General features: G+C 43.5%; 1 protein-coding gene across 8 annotated transcripts in view; it reads left to right on the top strand.

Annotated features, from left to right (window-relative positions):
- PTPRF (protein tyrosine phosphatase receptor type F) overlaps positions 1-24,887 on the top strand; it is a 430,746-nt gene that overhangs the window by 102,467 nt on the left and 303,392 nt on the right. For all 8 annotated transcript variants that reach the window (XM_068141543.1, XM_068141542.1, XM_068141545.1 and 5 more), the window contains exon 2: positions 9,520-9,600. The gene's annotated coding sequence lies outside the window, so the exon portion shown is untranslated. The remainder of the gene's footprint in view (positions 1-9,519; positions 9,601-24,887) is intronic.

Here is a 24,887-nt window from a genome sequence, read left to right on the forward strand (position 1 = left end):
AGAGGAGGGCAACAAAGCTGGGGAGGGGTTTGGAGCACAAGCCCTAGGAGCAGAGGCTGAGGGAGCTGGGGTTGCTTAGCCTGGAGAAAGGAGGCTCAGGGGAGACCTTATTGCTGTCTACAACTACCTGAAGGGAAGTTGTAGCCAGGTGGGGGCTGGTCTCTTCTCCCAGGCAAGCAGCACCAGAACAAGAGGACACAGTCTCAAGCTGCACCAGGGGAGGTTTAGGCTGGATGTTAGGAAGTAGTTCTTCATATAAAGAGTGATTGGCCATTGGAATGGGCTGCTCGGGGAGGTGGTGGAGTCACCATCACTGGAGGTGTTTAGCAGGAGACTGGATGGGGTGCTTGGTGCCATGGGTTAGTTGATTAGATAGTGTCAGATAATGGGTTGGACTTGATGATGTCAAAGGTCTCTTCCAACCTTGTTTATTCTATTCTAAAATACAACACCTCCACCAAAACAAGACAGGTCTTGACCTCATGCTTCTATTGGTGGCATTCTTGCCTATTTGTGTAGTAGTGTAGTTGTCTGGATATTTTATTCACAGATTCATTTCTGCATCCCAGTGCTGGTCATGCCCAGGACTTGCAGTGTTGACAAGATACTGCTGTATTCTTCTCTTGTCCTAAAAGAACTTCACAGTCCTCTGGACACCCTTAAATTAATTCTGTTAGAGGAGTCTGCTTCATGTAGAGTTAAAACCTTGCAAAATAGGATGTGAAGAGTTCACTGATCAGTGCTTGCAGAGTACTCCTTTCTAGCTCCTCCTGAACAAAGTAGCATTAACTGTATTTTGCTCCTTTTCTCTTTTCCAAGGTAGTTGGTGTCTGCAAAGGTTTTCTTTAATGAGCATTAACAAAATGTGGGGAGATCTTTCAGAGCTTGTGTATACAATGGAATATTTCTTCTGGTTTATCCTTCGCAGACTAAAAGGTTGGTGTGGCTGTTGGAGGAATATATCTTTGGATGAGATGAGAGCCAACACTCAAGCATCCCCTTCAGTGTTATGTATTCTATGTGTAAGAACACACAATAGACTGATGGGTAGTAGTTAGTTTCTGAAAAAGAGTAACTCCTAATACTAATTCATAATAATTAGCTACTCTTAATTCCTAAAACATGTGTCTTTATCCCTCTGATTACTTAATAACTAGTGGTAATTTGTATTCCTGTCATCTATGTCTCCTCATTCCATAAACCTCAGTTAAGTTCTTGGAGATGCCATTTATACTATGAATTTGCTTAAAAGCTCAGGGGAGGGGAGGTGCCACGTGGCAACCCATATCAGAAAGGAAGTTCCTCCTTTTACCCCATCATGTTAGCACTGTCATGAAGATGGCAAGTCTTCAGGGGAGTGGGAGAAAAGAGATTTTCAGTGAAAAGGAATCTGCTTTAGGGAAAATGTTCATCTTGTTTGAAGGCAGAGTCTTGTTTTGCTTGGCCTCCTCTCTTTTGAGACAACAGTCAAGGAGAAGTACAGAGCCATAGGAGAATTAAATAAAAGCTTCTAGGCAACTGGAAGGTGAATGTGGCCTGTATGTGCTTGACTGTTGAAAGTCCAGTCTGGTCTCTTCAGCAAAGTTTGATGGAGACTATTCCTGTTTAGTCTCATGGAATATTCGTGGACTGTTGTGTGCACAGGAATAACAAACAGTAGAACAGAGAGAAAATACACTGATACTACATCAACTGCATAAAAGGCTTCAGCCACATCTCGTTTTATCAAGCTCATGCCTGTATTGGCTTACCATTCTGTGTCAGTACCACTGAAGCAGAGAGGAGCCTTTAATCTGGTGCATCTCTGAACTACATGACGTAGTTGCTGCCCTTTGGTACTCAGCAAGAACCACAGACAGTGTATCAATAGGCCCCTCTACCCCTGTGATGCAAATTTGTGATTGTTCCTGCTCCTTTGACAGTATTGGGAATGGGGATGAGGTGTTCAGCTGTGCTTGGATAAAATGGTAGGATGCTAGTTAGATATATTTAAAACAAAAATGATTCCCCCTCCCTCCAGCAATGCAGTCAAGATAAGTCAGGCTTCAGCACTGGCTTTTGCTAATCAATATAGAAAGCGCTGTAGGAATTGTCTTGTTAGAGTGAAAAAATGTAGCCAGTAAAACACAGATGGGGACCTTATGGGCATCAGAAGTAAAATTCCTGATCAAAACTTGGATTCCCCAAGGCAAAACTTTATGCCTACTGAATATCTCAGTTGAGTGCAAGGACACAGCTGAACAGGCACCATCAGTCATCAGCTCTGGCTGCCGGTGAGCTCCTGTGAGAAGTTTGGATACACTTGACCATAAGGGTCAAATAGTCATTTGGTGCATGGATTTTTCCTCTTGCCATAGGATTCTCAAAGGAGATACATCATCCAAACAGTGTTCCTAGACTTCACACAGGCAGAAGTAAGAGGAGGTGTCATTTCTGACTGGAAATCCTTGTAACTTGTTCATCAAAATTAGTCACACATAACACTGTAGTTAAGCTGGATTGTTTGAAACTGGAGTGCCAAAAGACAGGACCTGTTGTTTCTATCATGGTATTTGTATGCTTTCTAACTTCCTCAGTGTGCAAGGATGATGTGTTAGATGGCTTGGAAACTTCAAACCTGTTAGTTGGCACTCATGCTGCAGTAGGCAGGAGCATGGTTTCTTCTTGGCTACATGCACAGGAATTTTGTGTACAGCCTTTTGAGCGCTTCTGAAGCATGTGGGATTCCACCATACAATCACGGCTTGTTTCTCCACGGTCTAACCAGGCCTTCATTTGAATCATGTGTTTTGTTGTCTCTCGTCTTTGTGGACATTAAAGTGATTCCATAGAGATAAATGGCACTGGAAACCATAAAAGATGGATTTATTTACTTTTTTAATTGTGTTTAAAATCTGTTCTGCCCAGCTCTGCTTTACACTTTGGAGAAGCCAGGATACTCTTCAGATATCCACAGAGCTTCTGAATAAATTAGTGTACAGTGCAGAAAACAAACTTACTTTGTAGTTCAGTATCAAAGCAAGAGAGGCCTCAACACTAACTCCATCTGCATAGCTAAGACCAGTGTAGCACAGACATGTGCAAATCAAATGGCTCTTCATCTTCTTAAGTGAGTTTTCTCACTGATTTGCAGGATAGCAGTTTGTTTCTTTATTATGTGATGTACAATTTCTAGAAGCTGGATGTTCAGCAAAGGTAAGATTAGACACTGAGCAAATAATTGTTTCCTGTCACACTGCGTTAGTAAGTGGGAAGAAAGATTTCCTTGCTTGTATTCGTGCAGAACTAAATATAACTCCAGTGAAGCTTAACTTCAGTGTCAGCCATTCAAGTCCCTAAGAAATTCAGCACCATGTTTGCCAGTCACTGAGGAAATTACTTTAGACATTGGTACATGCTTCTTGCCCTCCCACTTGTGAGTTTTGTAATCTGAGGAACTTGAACAAGAGGCTGACCAAGTTCTCAGAAAACCTCAGTGGTCCTGGGTTATTGCTGTCGACAGGGACTGCTGCACAGATTGTTTTCTGTTCAGAATTTCAGGCTGAAAACTCCCCCATTCCATATTTAACAAGGATGAAGTTAAATTGTCCTGTAGTTGCATTTTCCAGCAAAACCTGCTCTGATTTTCACCCTAATCTGTTACTTATTACTTGTTCTACTCTGTAGCTGTTCTGTAGACCTGATGGCGTGATGCTTAAGATGGTAAAAAAACCTCTTAAGTATTCAGATTGGACTGTTGGTGGAATCATGATGTGTCAGAAAAAGCTGCTGATGAGAAAGGTATATTGAATAGATTGTCTTCTCCCTAGAAAGCGTACAGGTTGATGTCTGTGCCTTGTTACCAAGCCTGTCAGCAGTGGGATAACAATCATGCTGTATCTGCATTGAAAAGGCAGCACCTTCTTAAGATGATGGAAATGCCAAATGCTATGTTTTGGAGCTTGACTCTTTCAGCTGACAGCAGTGGGTGCTTTAGATTCATCTCTTCAGTATGGCCAGGTGTGAGCCTGTGCTCAAGGACTTAGTTCCATTCCTTTATTAATTTGTATTTGAATTCCCCAAGACAAACACCTTCTCCCTAGTTGTCTCTGTTTGACAGTGAGCAGGATGAGTGTGTTTCAGCGGTCTGAGAGCTCTTACAACCTGGGTTTGGAGAGACCAAGACAGTACTTGGTCACTCATCTGCATCACTTCTTCAGCCTCAAATGTGTTGCAGGCTTCTACATTTTATCACTGCTCCGCCCAGTTTTGCTCTGCCCAACTTTCTCACGTTATTGGCAATGCATATAATTAGTAGGAGAGAACACATTCACCATTGCTAGTAGGAAGGAGGAATCCCACGTTGGCTGTCTGCTTATACCTGTACCTCTTACCTTCAGAGAGAGATCCTTTGAGGAAGTGGTCCAAAGAAATTCAAAGAAAATTGGTTAGGTGTTGAACAGCTTTCCTCCTGGCAGACTTGAGATTTATTTGTACTGTAGGATGTGATGAGCAATTCCTGGTGCCTCAACTTTGTCTGAAGTGTGAGTGAACCCTGGAAATGTGAGTGATTGCATTGAAAGCTTTCCCTCCCTTTGGTGGGGAGAGTCTTTGAGCTTGATCTCTCCTCTCATTCAGATCTTTGAATTTTGGATCATTAAAAGCATTCTCCACTCCAAAGACCTACTAGTGCAGTTGACATCTGAGTTGTGCTGGACCAGGCTCCCGTCAGAGGCCATTAGAGCTGCTTGTTTCATCATCAAGAGAGGTCAGCAGAGAAAGATATAAGTAATTATACTCTGCCTCTCCTCCCAGTAGCAGGGTAGACATCATTATGTCTCTGAGCAGTGTGGAGAGGCTGGGAGCCTCCTCAGCCAGGGAGCAGCAGAGGGGAGGACTGAGTAACAGGTGGTATTTAGAAACTAATTAATATTTGTGAATAACAATGAGCTATTGGTAAGAAAACAAATCAGTCTGCTTGTGAATATTTATGATGCTGACTTTCAACACTTCTTGGATTGTGCAGGCCTTCTGCAGCTGCCGCATCTCAGCTCTCTTGTCACAACATTTCACACCGGGGCAAAAATCTGCTCTGCTCTGCAGAGCCATGCTGCAGGGCAGCAGGCAGCTGAGCAGCTCAGCAGAGTATATGCTCCCAGAGGAATATTGCCACCAGTTTGGTATTAGCAGGCCACTAGGTTCCCAAACATTTAAAATGTTCTTTGCTGCTGGAGTAAGCCTCGCAATTTAGCTTGAGATTTGATCCCATTAAGAGCCAAGCCGTGCACAGAGATAATGCTATGTTTGAAGAGAAAGCAGGTGTTAAAGGTGGTTCTCCCTCTTAATGTGTGCAAGCATTTTACAGTAGATCAAACTTGCCTAATGTAATCTTCATAACGCTTTCATTTAAAATGCTCCCTGTGGTTTGTATTTGTGGAACTGAAAGAACAGAATCTACTTTGTAGCTTGGTGGGGCGGGGTGCTTGATTGAACATATGTTCACACTGTCATTTGGGAGAGATAATAGGTTTTTAACCTCTGTCAGTGTTAGAGTGAGGTATTTATGGAGCTCTATTAAAGCTGCGCTTAGGCAGCTAACCTTGCGATACAGGTTTTTCACAATTTGCTGTTTTCTTGTGATAAGTTGTGGCTTTTCTTGACCTCTCACAGTGCCTCTTGCTGTGTCAGCCAGCATGGGAGCTTACCGAGAAACAAGGAATTCCTTGCAGTTGTCACCGCTGCATGAAATGCTTGTGACTTACCCGTATTGTCTGTTCAATAAATACTGTCACGTAGATTGAAAAAGCAGCCCTGAAGAACTTCAGAAAATACTCTTCTGAGCTTGACACAAATGGAAACTGGCAAAAGTGTGGTGTTAGTGTTTGTGATTTTGGCTGCAGAGGTGTAGGGGCTGAGCTCTTCCTACAGGGTGCTGCAGGGGGATGTTTAGCTCTTGCTGGCCTTGAGTTTTAACTTGGGGCAGAGGAGAAGCTGTGTGTACTTCAGAGTGCTAAAATCCTATTGATGTGGTCTCTTTTTAGACACTTTGGACTTCCAACAAACTAAATTACCATGATGGAGACTGCAGCATGCTTCATGAAGAAGGTTATCTCCAGTGAACTGCCATTACCACTTTCCTTCGAGTCTTTTGGTTAATGTTTAACCCCCAACAGCAAGTGCGTCACGCTTGTGTGCCCTTTCCCTCTGCAAGCAGAATATCAGTTTTAGAAAGGTGGCTGTGACAGCCAAAAGTGAATCAGTGTGAAAATTCAAATATACATATCAGACAAACAGATGCAAAGGAATTCTGAGCATAAGCCATCACCTCAGTGTGCACAGGTCTTCTTGTGGCGAGGGTTTCAGGGGCTTATAAACTGCATATTCAACAGCGACTTCTATGAATTGAGAGTGTTTTCCAACCTCATCTTTTCTCTTTGCCTTTCCAGTGTAGAAAAGATCCTTAAAAGAATATATCAATTTTTTTTTCTGTGATGCATTTCCCCTTCCTTTTCTAGCAGTGGTGCTGCTGAGAATAGTTGACTTGAACTGCCCCTGTTATGCAAATGCAAAAATCTGCTTATGCTTTTGGGAGCTAGGAGCCTTTAGTGAAATATATGCATATGTACCATGGATGACTGCAACTGTGTGTTAGATAGCAACCCTATAGGAAATTCCATAGGGTTTTGAAAGAATAAATTTGGAAGGAATATATCAAAACTGATGTAAAAATTGGCAGCAGAGACCAATATGTTTGAGGGAGGATATTAACTTAAGTTGCTGGCTTGCAGTAATTTCAAGCATTTTTATGCATTTATTAAAAGATTGCCATTTAAGTAGCTTAAATATCCTTCCCTGTATACAATGTGTCTTGGGGTTTAACCACTTACTGCTGGATAGATGGCACTCAAGTGTGATTGCCGTTCTTGCAACAAAGACTAGCTGATGAAGAGAGTGAAGAGAGGCAGTACTGAAATGGCCATTGTGTTACTCATGGGGGAAGGGAGAAAACAAATGTGTCATCTATCTTCTGTTCATATAGCATGTTAGTCTTGGTCATGGGCATCAAAGTGGATGTGTGCGTGCCTGAAAGAGGGCTTTCCTCAAATCCCAGGGTGCTTCTCTCAAATTCTGACTGGAAGGATGGAGCCTGACAATGTGGAGACAGCTGAAAATGGGAGTTGTTGACCTGACTTAGGGAGAGAGGCTGGGCTGGGATGCTGTAATGTGGTTCTCCCCCCCCAGCATTAAAGGGGAAAAAACATTAGAGGGGAGGAAACTTAATTATGTTTTGACAAGGGATCTTGCAGGGACAGAAGAGGGACAACATGGTCGACGTTATGAAAAACTCCTTGAGGAGCATTGTGCATAGATACTGGCAGGGTAGGACCTCCAGGTTTAAAACAGGAACACACTGTGAATGACTGCAGTGAATGCTGCCAGTGTTTGCCAGAAGTAAATATAGTAGAGTAAGCACTGCTACAGAGTCGTTGGAGTCAGTGCTGCACCACATCGAATTGCATAATATATTTGTTTGTGAAGGTTATTAGAGCATGGTTTTAAATGGATCAGAGTCCTTGGAAAGGTGAGTGTGTGCTGGTTCCCTGGGCTGAGGTTTCCAGTATGTCCCAGTCTAAGCTGGCTGCAGACTGCCAGCAGAAGGGGTGATCTTGCTGTTCCCCCACTACCAGCTCCAGCGCTTGTTTGACCAGCTCCCAAGCTGGTTCCACTCATTGTGCTGGGAGGGAGGGAACTGCTCTTCTCTCCAGGAAAAAAACCAACGTGCCACCTGAGGAGATTTTTGTTGTTTCAGTCAGCACAAGTTGTGAGGGAATGAGAAAGGCGATAGGTGGAAGTGTCCTTAAGTGCTAGGGGCAGTGGGTGGGCAGGCTGTCTCAGCCCTCTGTCCCAAATCAGAGCTGGAGCAAACCTGCAACGTTCCTCTCCCCTTCTCACAAAGGATGTGGTTAGTGCATGACACAGCAGCCATCAGAGACCTGAATTTCAGGGCACTGTCATAGTCTCCATAGGAGTGCTGAAACTCTTTACAGAATGAGTATTTTGTAAATGATAAAAGGTAAATAATTCATTCTCTGCATTTGCATAATTTTGAATCACTTATCCTTTTGGGGGCTGTAGTCATTTGGCTCACGTTAAAGAACACTTAAGAGTGTAATTGAGCTCAGCTTGTAGGTTGCTGAGCTGAGTTGACACTGAAAATACAAAGTGTGGTTTTTGTGGAGATTGTGAGTGTTCTCTGCAATGTCACTGGCACCATGGAACAGTGCCCTGAGGGCTCAAAGTGCTGTGGGTTAGTCAGGAGGCACAGTCAGGTCTCTGAAGGATCAGAATATCTTTCATAAAGTCTTGAGACCTGGAGCTGTAGAAATGGGATGGATCTCCATGGTGATAGCTGTGCAGGGTCATGACCATAGGAGGCATTGGGAGAAAGTAACTTGTGCTTTGAGCTAGATAGTTACGAGCTGCAGGTGCTGGAGAAACACAGCTTTATTTACTTTGTGCAGTCTCAAAGTGACAGTGAGCCGCAAGGGTGGCACTGGGTGGAAGATGGGAGGCTTCTGATTTTAGCAGAGATAATCTCAAGGATTGGGAGTCACCTGAGAACAGACTTGCTTGGTTTAGGCAGTAAAATGAGCCCTGACAGGAATCATAGAATTGTAGAATGGTCTGGGTCAGAAAAGACCTCCAAAGGTCATCCAGTCCAACCCTCTCTCTGCAGTAAACAGGGGCATCCTCAACTAGAGCAGGGTGCCAAGAGCCCTGTTGAGCTTGGTCTTGAATATCTCTGGGGATGGGACCTCAACCACCTCCCAGGGCAACCTATTCCAGTGTTCCTCTACCCTCATGGTAAAGAACTCGTTCCTAACATCCAATCTAATTATATTCTTCTCTAGTTTGAAACCATTGCCCCATGTCCTATCACTGCAGTTCTTTGTAAACAGTCTTTCTCCATGCTTCTTGTAGGCTCCTCAGGTACTGGAAGGTCATTATTAGGTCTCCCCAGAGCCTTCTCTTCTCCAGGCTGAACAAGGAAGATGGTGTAATTAATTTTTTATCGTTAGGGAGATAAATTTTGGGGGTAGGCAAAAGCTGTGTAAATTGCTGGGTCACTGTTGGTGTTAAAATGCTCTGTTGGAGGAACTGAGTTTTACATAGATGTTGGATATGGAAACTGAGGAAGATCATTGTCAGTATGTTGGGTTCTGTTGCTATGATTAGGGTTCTCGGATGTGATACTTGTAATGAAGGGCCTGAGCTAGTAATCTGTAAAGGAAACACCTATCCTGTCTGTATACAGTGGTGGATTATTGTGACTACTATGTCAAAGTAGAGAAGGGGAAGCTGTCCCTTGCTGTCATGGTTGTCTGGATGGGAATGTGTGTTGAACCAAAGCACTTCTTTCCCAGGACGGAGAGTTGGTGTTGTTAAGTGAGGTGTTAACCTTTGCGTTACGTTTTACTGAATGTCTTTCTTGTGGTCACAGATGAGACTTATTTTTATGCTTGTTTTTCTTCTCCCTAGGTATTTTTATGGCCTCTGTTGCAGTGGTGTCTCAGTGTGTCCCAGGCATTTATGGATTTATTGTGAGAACGTTCCTGTGAGGTAGGAAACATTACCTTCATTTTACAGACTGGTAACTAGGGCACGAGGAGATAAAGGTTGAAGGAGGAGTCTGTAGCATAGCCAACAAGCAAATGATGATTGCCAGCAACTTCTTTTTTGTCCTAACACCAAACTCAGCTACCTGTCTTTGGCTTTTTTGGTGATTTTTTTTTTCCCTTTTTCTTATTTTTTTTTTTCCTTCCTGGTCTGAGGTTTGGAAGAAACAATCTGCAAAGGGCTGGGAAGACCTGTGGAAAACATGATTAGGGTTATTGGTGTCCTTTTTAAAACATTGTTACTTAGGAGTTGAAATGCCTTTCTAAAAATATCAGCAGATCTGTTTATGTTCAATGATTAACATGTTTAGACTTTCAACAGATAAGATGTCATGCTGTTTCGAGTCAGTACCTCCTTTATCCTACCTGTCTAGGCTTGTGCCTGCTGGATTCTTACCCTGCCTAAGCTAATGCTATCCCAATTACCTAAAGCAATGCCAAGAATTTCATCATCCATGCAAAAGATCTGGTTCATGTCAAGACAGGTGTAAAGTCTCTCAGCAACACTTATGTGTAATTACTGTTTAACTTTTATTTTTCAAAGGTCTTTCCAAGCCAGGTAAAATGTTCAGCTTTGAGCTCCCAGATTCCCCCAGAAATTGCATTTCAGTGCCTAATTAGTGATGCTGATCCCTTTTAAAAGCATTGCAAAGTTCCTGACACATGTGCACACACTGAATTATGATTTCCATTGTAAAAACAGCTTGAAAAAAGGTCTTTTTTTCCCCTTCAAGTAAGGAATTTTAAGACAGGTCTTCCTTGAGCCCTTCTTTTCCTTCAACTTGGTATTTAAAATATAACTGTTAGTACTTAAGGAATTTTCTTAGAGCTGTAGCACCATTGCATGGTACAAAGAAACAATCAGGCTCTGTCAATTAAATACTTTTATTGTATATTGAGCAACATTATTAAAATCATAGACTCAACTAGGTTGGAAGAGACCTCCAAGATCATCACCCAACCCTAACTAATCAGCTAGACCATGGCACCCAGTGCCTCATCCAGTCTTTTTTAAACACCTCCAGGGATGTCAACCCACCACCTCCCTGGGCAGCCCATTCCAGTGGGCAATCTCTCTTTCTGTGAAGAACTTCTTTCTAAGATCAAGCCTAAACTTCCCCCTACACAGCCTGAGACTCTGTCCACTTGTTCTGTTGCTGGTTGCTTGGGAGAAGAGACCAATCCCCCCCTGGCTACGACCACCCTTCAGGTAGTTGTAGACAGCAATAAGGCCTCCCCTGAGCCTCCTCTTCTCCAGGCTGAAAAACTTTTTTCATTGTAATGATAGCATGACAAAGAAATATTTAATGCTCTTTCTAATTTTGCAACCTGTGAAATACATATAGTGGATTACATCAATGCTCTTTCTTGAAGTATATTGCATGTCTGTGTGTACCCAAGGGTGAAGCTGTAATGACTCATGAACTGTCTTAAAATGTACTAAATATGACTAAAGAGCTGGCCACTAACCTTAACACTATATTGAGCTATATTTTACTCAGCCCAGCATTCATGGAGTGTGGAAGGGAAGTGAAAACTCATTAGCTAAGATGCTGGTGCTTGAAAAGGACAATATTTCTCTAAACCCAGGGATTGGTCTTGTCACTTAAGTGGAGATTGGAGCACTTAGATCCTTGTGTATGTGTGTTTAAAAGTACTGCTGGTGTGGTCCTGGGAAGCAGACAAAAGCATACTAGCAAAATTTTGAACTCAGAGTCTTTTGGAGTAGATCCTGCCAAGCATGGATGACATTGGGTGGGGCAATGGGAAGTGTCTTAGAAGGTGGTGCTCAAGTTTAGGGATTTGCCATCTGAGAGGTTATGGAAGGAGAGCAATGAATGGGAGGGCTGGCTTCAGAAACCTCATGTTTTCACAGGAAGAGCTTCTTGGCATGGCACATTGCCTGCCTGGTTTTCCTTGAAGGTGGCAAGATTACTTTTGGACGTATACAATAGTCTGTGTAGAAAGGCTGTGGGCTGCTATGCCCACTGAAGAGCAGAGTTTGAAGTCTGTATCTGCTTTTCCCACAGCTTGAGGTGGTGGGAGGAAGGGGGATGGGAAGGTGCTGGGTATTTGAGATAGACCTAGGTCAGATTCCATGTTCCTTACAAGCTCTCCTACCCCTTGCAGGCTCACCTGGTCATGAAACCAGGCTCACAATGGGCAGCAGGGCTGAGTGCATCCTAGTGACAGGTTGACTCAATGAGCTGCAAATACAGACAGTGTCTGAATTATGGGAGAGTCACTGTCATCTTTAAGATAACTGTTCCTAGCTAATCACCTGCAAGTAGTTTTACATTGTGTTGGGAAGCATCTTAGAGCATTACTAGGGTTGGAGATGGCAGCCCCCCTGGGAGGGTGCTGTATGGTGACAAAACTGAACCCAAACCAGTGAGAGTGTTACATGGGAGCTGAGCTGGCACCTTGCTTATGCTGCTCCTCAGCAAAACAGTGGTCCTTGAGGGCTTCTCAGTTTTTTTGGACTTCTTTTCTGGTATATGCAGTTATGTATGCTTTCAGCTGACCCTGAGAGGTTCCTCTGTTGTTTTTAATGGAAACTCAGGGTTTAGGAAATAAAAGATGACAGACTCAGTCCATTCAAAATTGGTCAAAAGTTTGAGTGACATGCAGTAACATCTTTTAAAGTAAATCAGGGTTTTTTTGATCATAAATTGGGTAGAATCTCCCTGCTCTAGGTTATGCCTTATCTGTAGGGTTTGGTTTTTTGTAAAATAATTCCCTTAATGAAGTCCATCTGAATTGAGGAGGAGGGGGCAGGGGAGCCTGGAAAAAGTAATGCTTTTGCTGTTCAGATGAATGGGAGAAGAAAGAAAAGGAAGCCCTTTCAATCATGTCAGGCTGAATCTAAAGCATCAAGGAGTGATTTACAGCAGAACCCCTGAAGATAAGCTGTAACCTAGATTAGCAGAATACAGATTAAGTTTTTGGGAGTTGGGGAACTGTCATGCATCCTGAAGTGGTCTTTTTACATTCCTTTAAACTAAAACTGTTGCATGATTGCTCCTTCAGGGGTGCACAGAAATACCTGAAGTTTCCATTTGAATGGAGTTAATAAATGTATTAAAGTCAAAACTGCTTGCAAAGATTAAAACCCCCAAATAAGAATTTTCCATTTGAATTGGCTCTTTCTAGGGGAATGTTGTGTATCACCACACCTCGAGTACTGTGTCCAGTTCTGGGCTCCTCAGTTTAGGAAGGATGTTGACTACTGGAGTGTGGCCAGAGAAGGGCAACAAGGTTGGTGAGGGGATTGGAACACAAGCCCCATGAGGAGAGGCTGAGGGAGCTGGGGTTGCTTAGCCTGGAGAAGAGGAGGCTCAGGGGAGACCTTATTGCTCTCTACAACTACCTGAAGGGAGGTTGTAGACAGGCAGAGGTTGGTCTCTTCTCCCAGGCAGCCAGTACCAGAACAAGAGGACACAGTCTCAGGCTGCACCATGGGAGGTTTAGGCTGGAGGTTAGGAGGAAGTTTTACACAGAGAGAGTTATTGCCCATTGGAATGGGCTGCCTGGGGAGGTGGTGGAATCACCATCACTGGAGGTGTTCAGGAGGAGACTTGATGGGGTGCTTGGTTGCATGGTTTAGTTGATTAGGTGGTGTTGGATGATAGGTTGGACGTGATGATCTTGAAGGTCGGGTCTATTCTTATTTCTATTCTTATTTCTATTCTTATTTCTATTCTTATTTCTATTCTTATTTCTATTCTTATTTCTATTCTTACTTTTATTCTTAATTCTATTCTATTCTATTCTATTCTATTCTATTCTATTCTATTCTATTCTATTCTATTCTATTCTATTCTATTCTATTCTATTCTACGTTGGGGAGATTTTTATCCATGCAACATGACCACTGAAAGCTGGACATTGGAGTTGCAGTTCAAATTCGGACTTCTACATGATTAGTTTTCTTCATTCAGTCTTTAAAGTGTAAAACAATAGTCACTGGGTCATGTTATCCTCTTAGAATTCTTCAAATACATGTACACACACATATATATACACACACACACATATATATATATAGGTATACATTTATTTGCCTTTGGGCAATCCTGCTGTGATACCTTGCTCTAATTTAAGGCATGCTTTCTGTAATAGAGATTATGTATTCCTGAAAATGTTGGCACAAATCTTATGTGACTCAAAGTGATCTGGTTGTATATTGATGCCACTTTGGCTGGAATATAATAATGCTTAATGCAAAGCAGTGAGTAGCCCATTACTATTCGCTGTACTATGGTGAACAGTATTTTCTGGCTGTATTCAGATGACATCCTGGAAAGGGCATTGGCTGAATTCATTGGCATAACTCAGCTTTCCTTAGGTATGACTTTCCTTTTCTTTTTTTTTACTTTTTTTTTTGGGTCCTGTTCACTCAAGTGTCTTTACAGGTACTTTTTATCTTACAAATGAGTAGAAATGAGTGGAGTTCTTTAATATATTGGAGCCCAAAGGGCATGGCTGCTTGCCATTCACCTGGTTTCGCATGGTGTGTGCTGTAGAGTGTGATTGGAGAGGGATGTGTGGGATTTAAAGCTCCAAATTCAGGCTAGTAACATTCCTTTCTGCTTTGAAGATGTGTGTTTTAGCTGTGCACAGGGATATGTGTTTCCAGAAGTGTATTTATGAAACAGAGCATCAGGAGAAGCTGGAGATACTACAAGATGTAAACATATTTGCAAAATTGAACATGAGCTTTATAACCCTCTGGTCTTTCTCATTTCCTTTTCCATTACACAGTCAGTATATTGGTAGGTGGCTTTTGTTTTGTCCCTTTACCTATTTAATTAATTTAGCTATCTGAAGATTATGCAATAAAGGTAGAATCACCGTGACTGGCAGCATAGCTTTTGTCATCCCATGGAGTCAGCACTTGCTCATGCTCTGGCGCAATGGGTTTGAGTAGCTGCCACCCCATGCGTGCGTTTTCTAAACCTGAGACAAGTGCTGAATTCATTAAAGGTGCATGCCCCAGAAGTTAATGTGCATAAGGAGTTCTGGTGCTGAGATCTCCTTTGAGAATACATTTACCTAATTAACTTGGTTTCGTTCTACCTACTATCAGCATAAGCTTGGCTGAAACCAGCCAGTATTGGTTAGGCTTCTGGTTTGAAGTCGAGCCCAGCGGGACTGCAGATTGAAAACCACACACTTGTGACTCTGAGGGGGTTCCCAGTGCCCATGCCAGCATCTGGGGCTCTGCCCTTCCTGGGGACAGTGCCACACCAGGTGCATGTGCATCCTGTCATAGTCTCTGGTGCAAGTCTGGATTTCTAGTAAGGTTTGCCGAGTCGTGGTTGAACAATTGAGTGGTACCAAACTAAAACAGACTCTGAGTTTATCCACTAATAGACTAAGGAATGGTAGCAGGGGCTGTCAGTATTTCACTGGTCTGGCTTTTCTTTTTGTTCTTATCTTCTTTCTACTCCTTGTTAACTCACAGGTGATTTCCCAAGGATTCTGCTAGTTAGGATCTGTTTTTCAGGGGAGGCAGGCAGCAAGTCAGGGATTACTGGTGGTTGCATTTGTTGCAAGAGCAAGTACAAGCATACATGGATTGGAAATACTGGGTGAGGTATTTTTGGCCTGACAGTGTTGGAAATCAACCTTTGTTGTTATGTCCAGTAAAGCAGGTTTCACTGAAAGCTGATTATAGTATTTGGTGAGAGGTTTGCACTGTATCATGCTGGAAGAAAATACTCACAGATCCATATTCAAGAGCAGACTGCTGTATTTTGTGTAACTGGAAGAATGCATGGATTTGTCAGGTTTTCCTAGCAAAAGAAATTTATTCCCCCCCCCCTCAAAGTTCTTTTTCAGTAGTACTAGGGTTTAGTCTTGCAAAAGTTTTTTCTAGGTAGAAACATCATGTAAAATGGATTCTGGATTTAAACACTGAGGGAGGGAATCCACACTACCCCCACCAGCCAGCAGTTTCCTGAAAATTGGACCTTTTAAAGTATTTCAGGTTCGGTACACTAGGAACTGAGGCATTCAAATCGCTAACTGCTTTTGAGAATGACAGCCAGAATCTCCATTAATGTTGCATCTTCTGCCTAGGGGATCACAGAACAGAGACTGATGTGTCTTTGAGGCTGGAAATGGAGCAGTGTATGCAGGTTACTGTGCCTCAGCTGAGATGTGGTAACAGCATACCACCAGGTCTAGCTCATTTTGCTGAAAAACAGCAATCACAGAAGATGATCTAAGGCTGTCTGTTTTGCTTTGCATAGAAGCAGACTAAGCATGCTCCTGTAATAAGTTGCCATGTCTCTACTATGAGGATGGTAATTTCCAGCTGATGAAAGGTAAATTACAGCTAGAACAGGTGGGTGCATTCAAATTGTGATGTGCTTAAAGATTCCTGTGTTCACAGAGGGATGGGACTTGCTGTGCTGGTTTGGACCAGTGGCCATTCCAATTTAATACTCTAGCTTTGGCAGTGATCAGTGCTAGATAACTGAGTCAGTGTACAGGAAATCATGTATTTTGTTATCAAATGTTGTACCTGCTGGGCAATTGTTGGCTTTCTTAATGTATCAAATTGAAACAGGTTGGTTTAGTCACTTCTAAAATTTTCTATTAAATCTTTCTTTCCAGGCAAGGAGTTTATTGACATTTAATGTTTGCCTTTTGTACATCTCAGCAGAATAGAAGAGAATAGAATTAACCAGGTTGGAAAAGACCTTTGAGATCATCGAGTCCAACCCATCACCCAACACCATCTAATCAACTAAACCATGGCACCAAGTGCCCCATCCAGTCTCTTATTAAACACCTCCAGTGATGGTGACTCCACCACCTCCCTGGGCAGCCCACTCCAAGGGCCAATCACTCTTTCTGTGAAGAACTTCTTCCTAACATCCAGCTTAATCCTCCTCTGGCACAGCTTAAGACTGTGTCCTCTTATTCTGTTGGTGATTGCCCGGGAGAAGAGACCAACCCCCACCTGGCTACAACCTCCCTTCAGGTTGTTGTAGAGAGCATAAGGTCTGCCCTGAGCCTCCTCTTCTCCAGGCTAAGCAACCGCAGCTCCCTCAGCTTCTCCTCATAGGGCTTGTGCTCTAAACCACTCCCCAGCTTTATTGCCCTTATCTGGACCCGGTCCAGCAAGTCAACATCTTTCCTAAACTGAGGGGCCCAGAACTGGACACAGTACTCAAGGTGTGGCCTAAGCAGTGCTGAGTACAGGGGCAGAATGACCTCCCTGCTCCTGCTGTCCACACTATTCCTGGTACAGGTCAGGATGCCATTGGCCTTCTTGGCCACCTGGGCACACTGCTGGCTCATGTTAAGCCTACTATCCACCAGTACCCCCAGGACCCTTTCTGCCTGGCCTAAGCCGTATATAGTCTTTGATTTGCCTTGACTGGTGGTGGTGATTGGTTGGTTGGTTTGTTTGTGCATTATGGGGTGGGTTGTTTTTTAGTAGGGTGGGGTGGTTGTTGTTGTGTGTGTTTTGTTTGAAAATGGTCTTCATCTCCAAAATGCCAGTCATGATAGATGAATGATATGGGCTATTTTTTTGCTAACTTCATAGCTGAAAGATAAAATACTGAATGGCTTTCATGTAGTTATTGTATTGGTTGAGCATGTCTTCACATTAATTAAAATTAATTTGAACAAGGCAATAGGAGTAAAGTGCAGAGTAGGAAAAGGATAGATCAGAAAAAATAGATAAGATAGGTGTATTCAAATAGAGCCTGATGAAATTTGCCCCAGGGTACATCAGCAACTAGCCAAGCAACCTTTGAACCATTTAAAATTGCCTTTTCAAAATTGTCAAGGGCAAGAGAGGTCCTGGAGGATTGAAAAGGGCAAATACAGTACTTGCCTTTGAAAAAGAGAGATCTGGAGAATTACAGACTAGGTAGACTACCTGAAATGCTTGCAGAATTGGAACAAAATTTATAATCAGTTTCTGGGAATCTGGAGGGTAAGGAGATAAAGGAGTGGGGAGGAGCTGTACCTGTGGTATCTTGACTTAAGTAACTTTTGATATAACCTCTTGTGGCATTTCTGTGTAATAGGGAAATATATATTTAATTCTATGGCAAACAAATAACTGTTCAAAGACCATGTTTGAAGAGTAGTTACCTATAACTTGCTGTGAAAATCAGAGGAAGAAAAGGGATGGCATGAAGAATTGTGTGAATACACCCTTGTTTGTCTTGGGCTGAGCTTTATTTGCTGTTCTCTTTACTGATGTGGACAGGGGAATACTCACTAAATCTGCAAGTAAGCCCAAACTGAGAGGGGCTCAAGCATTGTGAAGCGTAGCTCAGAATTAAATGGCTACAGTAGACTGAAAAATAACATTTGGAAAACTGCAGCACAGAACTTAATGAGCTGAAGTAAGAAAGTACAAAATGGTGAGGATGTGAATATGATGCACAGCTCTGAAAAACTGCTTTGGATCACTATCTAGGGACAAGCTAACAGTTACAGAAAGGAGAGACTATTGGGAGTGTATTAAGAGGACTGTAATTAAAGGTAATGATTCTGCTGTGGTCGGTGCTGCTCAGACCCTAGACATGGAGCTGTGCCCAGCTGCAGGGATGGTACATCACAGGAGTGTGAGTTGGCTGAGGGCATCCCCCCACGTGAGTCCAGTCGGCCTGTAGATGAAGATGCTGAATGATCAGTTGCCGTATAGACCATGTGATGGACAAGACGTCTTTCCTGTTCGTGGCAAAGGTATAACTTGGCTTCCACCACCAGTCACAAGTATGAGGAAGACATTGTCAAGTCAATATAGATGTCGGAACCTGGGCTGAGTCAGGGAGAGGTCTGCATACCTGGCTGGGGACATTTGGGCAAGGTCCAAAGCAGTAGTGCTTCCTGAGCTTGGGAAAAAGAGGATCTGACTGTGGTCATCCACCCGAGTGGGAGGCTGGGTTGATGTTAGGGTCTGACTCCTCTTGGAGGAGCAGAGTGAAGCCAAGAGTCCAAGTTCACAGGATGTAGCAAAGAATGTTCTGAAAGTCCAGCTTGAGAGTGGGAGAGCACTGGAACAAGGATCCAAAGAGCTTGTGGCGATTCCATCTTTGGAGGTACTCAGTAATCAACTGGACAAGGCTCTGGACAGCATGGTCTGACTTCAGTTAGCCTTTCTTAGAGCAAAGGTTTGAACTGGGAATATGCAGAGGTCCCTTGCCACCTGTTTTTGTTGTTGTTGGGGGGTGTTTTGGTATTTTTCTTCTTCTTTTTTTTTTTTTTTTTATTTCCTAAGGATCAATAAATTACTTCCTTTTCTTTAGAGGTCAGTGGCAGTATTCTTCCAGCTAATGTTAATTAATGGTTCAGAAGAGCCAAGTATTAGTGAGATTGCCTCTCTTTGAGTAGTGTCTTTTAATAACCTGAAAACATTTGTTTTCTTAATCAGGCTTCAAGAGGAAACACTGTAATCAAATGTTTAAGTTTCTTGGCTGCTTCAGCATTTTCCTTTGTTAGAAGCACCAGCAGTGCTTTCTAGGATACAAATGTTTAAATTGGTAGACTTTAAGAAGCCTCTGCCTCAAACACATAGATTGGATTGGATGCTTGAAGGAGATTGGTGCCTTGTGCTATAATAAACAGGTACCTAATCAGAGAGGCTGATTATTTCTCATCACAATAAACAGAGAACATGTGATCAGTGACTTCACCTATTTCTTCTCCATGATTTCTGAAAGTATTATCTGTGAGCTTGTAACAGTGATGCACAATCTCTAACATGCAGGTTAAATATTAATGTGTGTTGGCTGTGTTTAAAGATCAAGAATGACTTTTAGGTAATGAAACGTTAACTTTTCCATAAGCTCCATCAGGTTTTATAACGTGACTTCCAGAAGATGATTGTTGCTGTCTGGAGTAGTGGTGTGTTGCATGAGCCTTAGCAACACTTCAGTGCAATTGTTTTTTCTGGGTTACAATACTGAGAAACCAGCACTAAGGTTTCTGTGGAGGTCTGATTTAATCACTTAAAAACATAGCCAGGCTACTTGATAGGTGACCACATAAAGCATTCCCAGAGGCTAATGGTCTGTCTTGCTCATCTGTCCCCATTTCCTTAATCATGCTGATGGAGTGCTTTTTTTTGTTTTGAGCCAGTGCTATTAAGCTGATAAGGCCACACTGTCCAGAGGTGTGACTGCTGAGAGGTTATTGCCCGTGATAGCTGTGACCATCTGTAGGGTCATGTAGTTATGGAGTTTGCACCATCCGCCCTGTTGGGACAACTTCTCCTGGTGCTTGCACAGTGGCATGGAGACTTGAAGCTCTATGTCTAGTCTTGGTTAATAGTGTTAGATATTTGTTGTCCTTGGTTAGTGTTTGTTAAAGCCTTGTCAATCAAGTTTACAAGTGAAATTTTGTGGTGTCCAAGTGTGATGGTTTGGGCCACCAGCATTAACAAAAACTTGTCTGACTCAGTCAGAAAAGCAAACGGAAGCTGTGTTTACAAGCAAAACTACACTCTGCAACAGAATGCAGTGAATATGTACAAATACACAGTATTTACAATATTATACAGGTATTTGCAGGCAAAAAAAAAACCAGCACAGAAATCCCCCTGAACCCCTAATGGGATCCCCAAAAGGAGCGGGGGCAACTGCTCTGCTTCTCTCCCAACCTCCCGCCCCCCCTTTTCATCTAATTAGAAGAAAAGAGATATTAGAGAGTTAGAGCTCTTATCTCAAGGTAAGCTGATAAGGGTCTCCCAGTGAAGCAGAGCAGAAAACAGCATGCCAGCGAAGGAAGAAAGGAATGAAGTGGGATGTGAGATATTGCTGGAGGTACATCTCACACCTGGCCAATGAAATTAATTTAGAATAATCTTTTGTTTTCCTTTTTACACCCAACTGTGGATTTGTTTATATTTCCCCACTCTTCTGCTGGAAAAATCTGCAGCTAACTTTTAAAGGCATAGCCTGAAACTGTCACACCAAGTCTGAAGTGATCCCACTTATCTTACTGACTTTCTTCCAAGCTGTTTCTTGTGGTGGTTCTGCATTGATGGCCAGCACACAGCCACGCACAGGGCTTGCTTCTGAATTTTACTTGCTAGCCATTCCCTCCAGATGGAAATCCCATTTTATCCTGTTGTAAAAGTATGTTGTGCAAACAAAGTTCTGTTTCACACATAGTGAGGTTGAGTTTTTGGGAAGCTTTCATTTTATCTGTTTACCTCAGAACACAAATTAGAATAATAGACTCAACCAGCTTGGAAAAGACCTCAGAGATCATCAGGTCCAACCTATTACCTAGTGCCTAACACCTCATGACAACTAAAGCATGGCTTCAAGTGCCACATCCAGTCCTTTTTTGAACACCTCCAGGGATGGTGATTCTACCACCTCCCTGGGCAGCTGGAGTGTTGCTGGAGCTGGAGCCCCTAACTGATGAGGTACACAAGCCAAAAAGTCTGGTACCATGCATGCTACAGATGTTATGACAAAAATGTCATAATTTTTTGCAGGATAGCAGAGTGACTGATTGGCTGTAGACATTCCTGACATTGCCTGACTGAAAGGGTTATTTTATCTGAAAACAGTGCAGTTACAGATGAGAGAGCTCCTGAAAAGCATCACTCACTTTTACTAGCGCATCCATCACTTCCTAATTATGGGTGCTTTCAGGTGGAGAAACAAGTTCTTTCCATTGCTCCTCAGGAGCTTTTCTTGTCACTGCAGCAGCACCATAGGGTTAAAGTTGGTCCTTTGTCCAGGGTCAGCGGGACCTGTGGATTAAATTAAGGCACATCAGTGTCTGTATGTGTTAGTTGGGTATCACACTGTTAGAGGAACGGCAATGGCCAACGACTGTGGAGAATGAAAAACTCTTTGTAACATAACCACCTACTTTGAAGCACAGAAAATCTTTTAAACTTCTGTGTTTGAAAGTCAGGAGCTTTCACTGTCCTTTGAACAGCTGAATCAGATTGGACAAGTCATGAGTCCAGTAAAGAGAGAAACTTGTAATGCCTGTTCAGAAACAGGAGAGAGTCTCTGAATGTCAGTTTTCCAACACGTGCTTATTCTTGGTGGCAGAAACGTGGCTCCTCTGAACAGTTCAGGAGTTCTTGCCTCTCTGGATGTCCCTGGAGAGCTGCCTTGACCATTGCACTTACTTCCCCAGCCCCTGCCACCTTCAAGCATGGGAGTGGGTAGGGTCTTTCTGAACTTCCTGGCAGGGCTGCCTGCTTGCCACAGGCCCTCCCCCTCTCCCCCCAGGACAGGAACTCAAGTGGGATTTTTCCAAAATGCTGACTTGGCTTAACCTTTACCCTGGAATTTCTTGCTCCTGGTACCTCACTACATTTACACTGTTTCAGAAAGCCATACCCTTTTTTTTTTTTTTGAAGGCTATATGTATTTTCAGTGCAGTTCCTAGCACTGCCTGGAGAGCTGGTGCTGACCCCATAGCATCTTCCTGGCATCAGAGCAGACATTGGCAGCTGTGTCCATTATTATGCAATGGCCTAATTTATCAGAAGCTGTCACATCTGCAGGAGCCCTTTCCATGACTGGGTATTTTACACTCCACTTTGCTTCAGCCCACCTTCTCTGTGTGGCTGATGTTTTCAGCTGGGCTGTTAAGAAATTAATTTTCCTCTGTGATGCTAATTAGTTCTCTTCTCCTGGTCTTACAGCAGGAGCAGGACATGAGACTTTCTCTGTGTGCTAGTGTTTACATGTGGATAAAAATAACAGCTGGTTGCAATATTGTTTGTTTGTTTGTTTCTGAGTGGCTGGAGAGTGGCCAGGCAGAGAGGGACCTGGGGGTACTGGTTGATAGGAGGCTGAACATGAGCCAGCAGTGTGCCCAGGTGGCCAAGAGGGCTAATTGCATCTTGGCCTGCATCAGGAACAGTGTGGCCAGCAGGAGTAGGGAGGTGATTCTCCCCCTGTACGCTGCACTGGTTAGGCCACACCTTGAGTACTGTGTCCAGTTCTGGGCCCCTCAGTTTAGGAAGGAGGTTGACTTGCTGGAACGAGTCCAGAGTAGGGCAACAAAGTTGGTGAGGGGCTTGGAACACAAGCCCTATGAGGAGAGACTGAGGGAGCTGGGGTTGCTTAGCCTGGAGAAGAGGAGGCTCAGGGGTGACCTTATTGCTCTCTACAACTACCTGAAGGGAGGTTGTAGACAGGCGGAGGTTGGTCTCTTCTCCCAGGCAGTCAGCACCAGAACAAGAGGACACAGTCTCAAGCTGCGCCAGGGGAGGTTCAGGTTGGATGTTAGGAAGAAGTTCTATACAGAGAGAGTGATTGCCCATTGGAATGGGCTGCCCAGGGAGGTGGTGGAGTCACCATCATTGGAGGTGTTCAGGAGGAGACTTGATGGGGTGCTTGGTGCCATGGTTTAGTTGTTTAGGTGGGTTGCGTGATACGTTGGGCGCGATGATCTTGAAGGTCTCTTCCAACCTGGTCTGGTCTATTCTATTCTGTTCTGTTCTATTCTATTCTATGTATAGATGTGCTGTGTGCTCCACCCATGAGCTCACCTCTGCCTAGATTTCTTTGTGCTTTGCGTTGCCTGTCAAGTGGACCACAGGTATGGAGACAGTGAGGATGCTGTGGTGATGCAGTCAGCATCGGTGCCTCTGTGTGCTTGTGTGGTCAGGGAGGAATGAAAGAGCATTTTCAAAATTGTTTTTTACTTCCAGTGCCTGTGCAGGTGGCAAAGCATTTACAGTTGCTGAAATAATCTGTGCTACCCTGCACTGCCTTTTCTCTTTGAAGAGTAGATGCCTTGCAGCCTTTCCCTGGCTGCTGGTAATAGCAGTAATTAAACATACCTGATCATCATGACTATGGACCTGATACATCTTCTGTTGGCAAAGACAGTGACGTCCTGACGTCGGGAGCGCCCACTGCTGTTTCATATGAGCCCTTAATTTAAATGCAGGCTCAAGGTTAAAACCCCAGTCCATAGATAAGGATGGGAGTGCATGGCTCAGTTTCCTGAGTACATCCCTGCCTTCCTCCTGGGAAGCAGGGCAACCAATGTCCTGTTGAACTGAGTTGGTATTTGACTGTTTTGGTTTAATCTACAATTTTATATTGCTGTAGCAGGGCCTCTTTGGAAGGAGACCTGAATGCTTCAAGCAAATGAAGCAACTGTGGCTTAGAACAAAAAGTGTAGGATTATAGATGCTGCAGTCCCCACAATTTTGTCAAAGCTTCAGCAGCCAAACACCTGAAGTGTACTGGATGTGCATGAGCACCACCCATGGGCTGGGGCTTCAGAATTCTGCACAAGGCTCTGGCCATAGCATACACTGAGTAAAACCCCCAAGTGTTACTGAAGTTCTAGAGGCAGAAGTGAATTGTGCTGATAATTAAGTTTATATTTTCCTGAAAATAGGAGTCAAAGTTTAATTTACTGCCCAGGGGGAAAGGGAAACCAACAACAAATCCATCCCACCCCAAAACCTGGAATACCCCATGCCTACTGTTTTGAGGTCCAAAAGAATGAAATGGATCATTACACATCAGGTCCCCAAAGACTGCTTCGTGGAGAAGGTGGCACCCAGAGCAGAGGCTATTGCAGGGGATGTGTGGGTGAGCTCATCTGTCAATATTGTTCTTGCTGCTTTTCAAATGCTTTTACAAATGGATAGTTTGGGACTTCTCTGCTGCAGGTAAAGCCGATTTCAGGCCCTTGTGTGCTGATATTTTATAGAAGTGAGACACGAATGCTCCAGGGGAAAATGGCACTGTGAGATCAAGGGCTTTGATACATGCCTATAGTTTAAATGTCATCATAAAAAAAAGGAGGTGATAAAGGAGGTGTTAACTGTGAAACTGTCGTTCAAGTCCAGGTTTTTATCTTATTAAAGCTATTCCACCTAATTTGGCCTGCATCAAGAACAGTGTGGCCAGCAGGCGCAGGGAGGTCATTCTCCCCCTGTACACTGCACTGGTTAGGCCACACCTCGAGTACTGTGTCCAGTTCTGGGCCCCTCAGTTTAGGAAGGATGTTGACTTGCTGGAACATGTCCAGAGAAGGGCAACAAAGTTGGTGAGGGGTTTGGAACACAAGCCCCGTGAGGAGAGGCTGAGGGAGCTGAGGCTGCTTAGCCTGGAGAGGAGGAGACTCAGGGGTGACCTTATTGCTCTCTACAACTACCTGAAGGGAGGTTGTAGACAGGCGGATGATGGTCTCTTCTCCCAGGCAGTCAGCACCAGAATGAGAGGACACAGTCTCAGGCTGCACCAGCGGAGG

Source organism: Melanerpes formicivorus, unplaced genomic scaffold (genome assembly GCF_026170545.1).
Source record: "Melanerpes formicivorus ecotype bairdi unplaced genomic scaffold, bMelFor1.0.p_v2 SCAF_7, whole genome shotgun sequence".
In the NCBI taxonomy this organism is placed as follows: domain Eukaryota; kingdom Metazoa; phylum Chordata; class Aves; order Piciformes; family Picidae; genus Melanerpes; species Melanerpes formicivorus.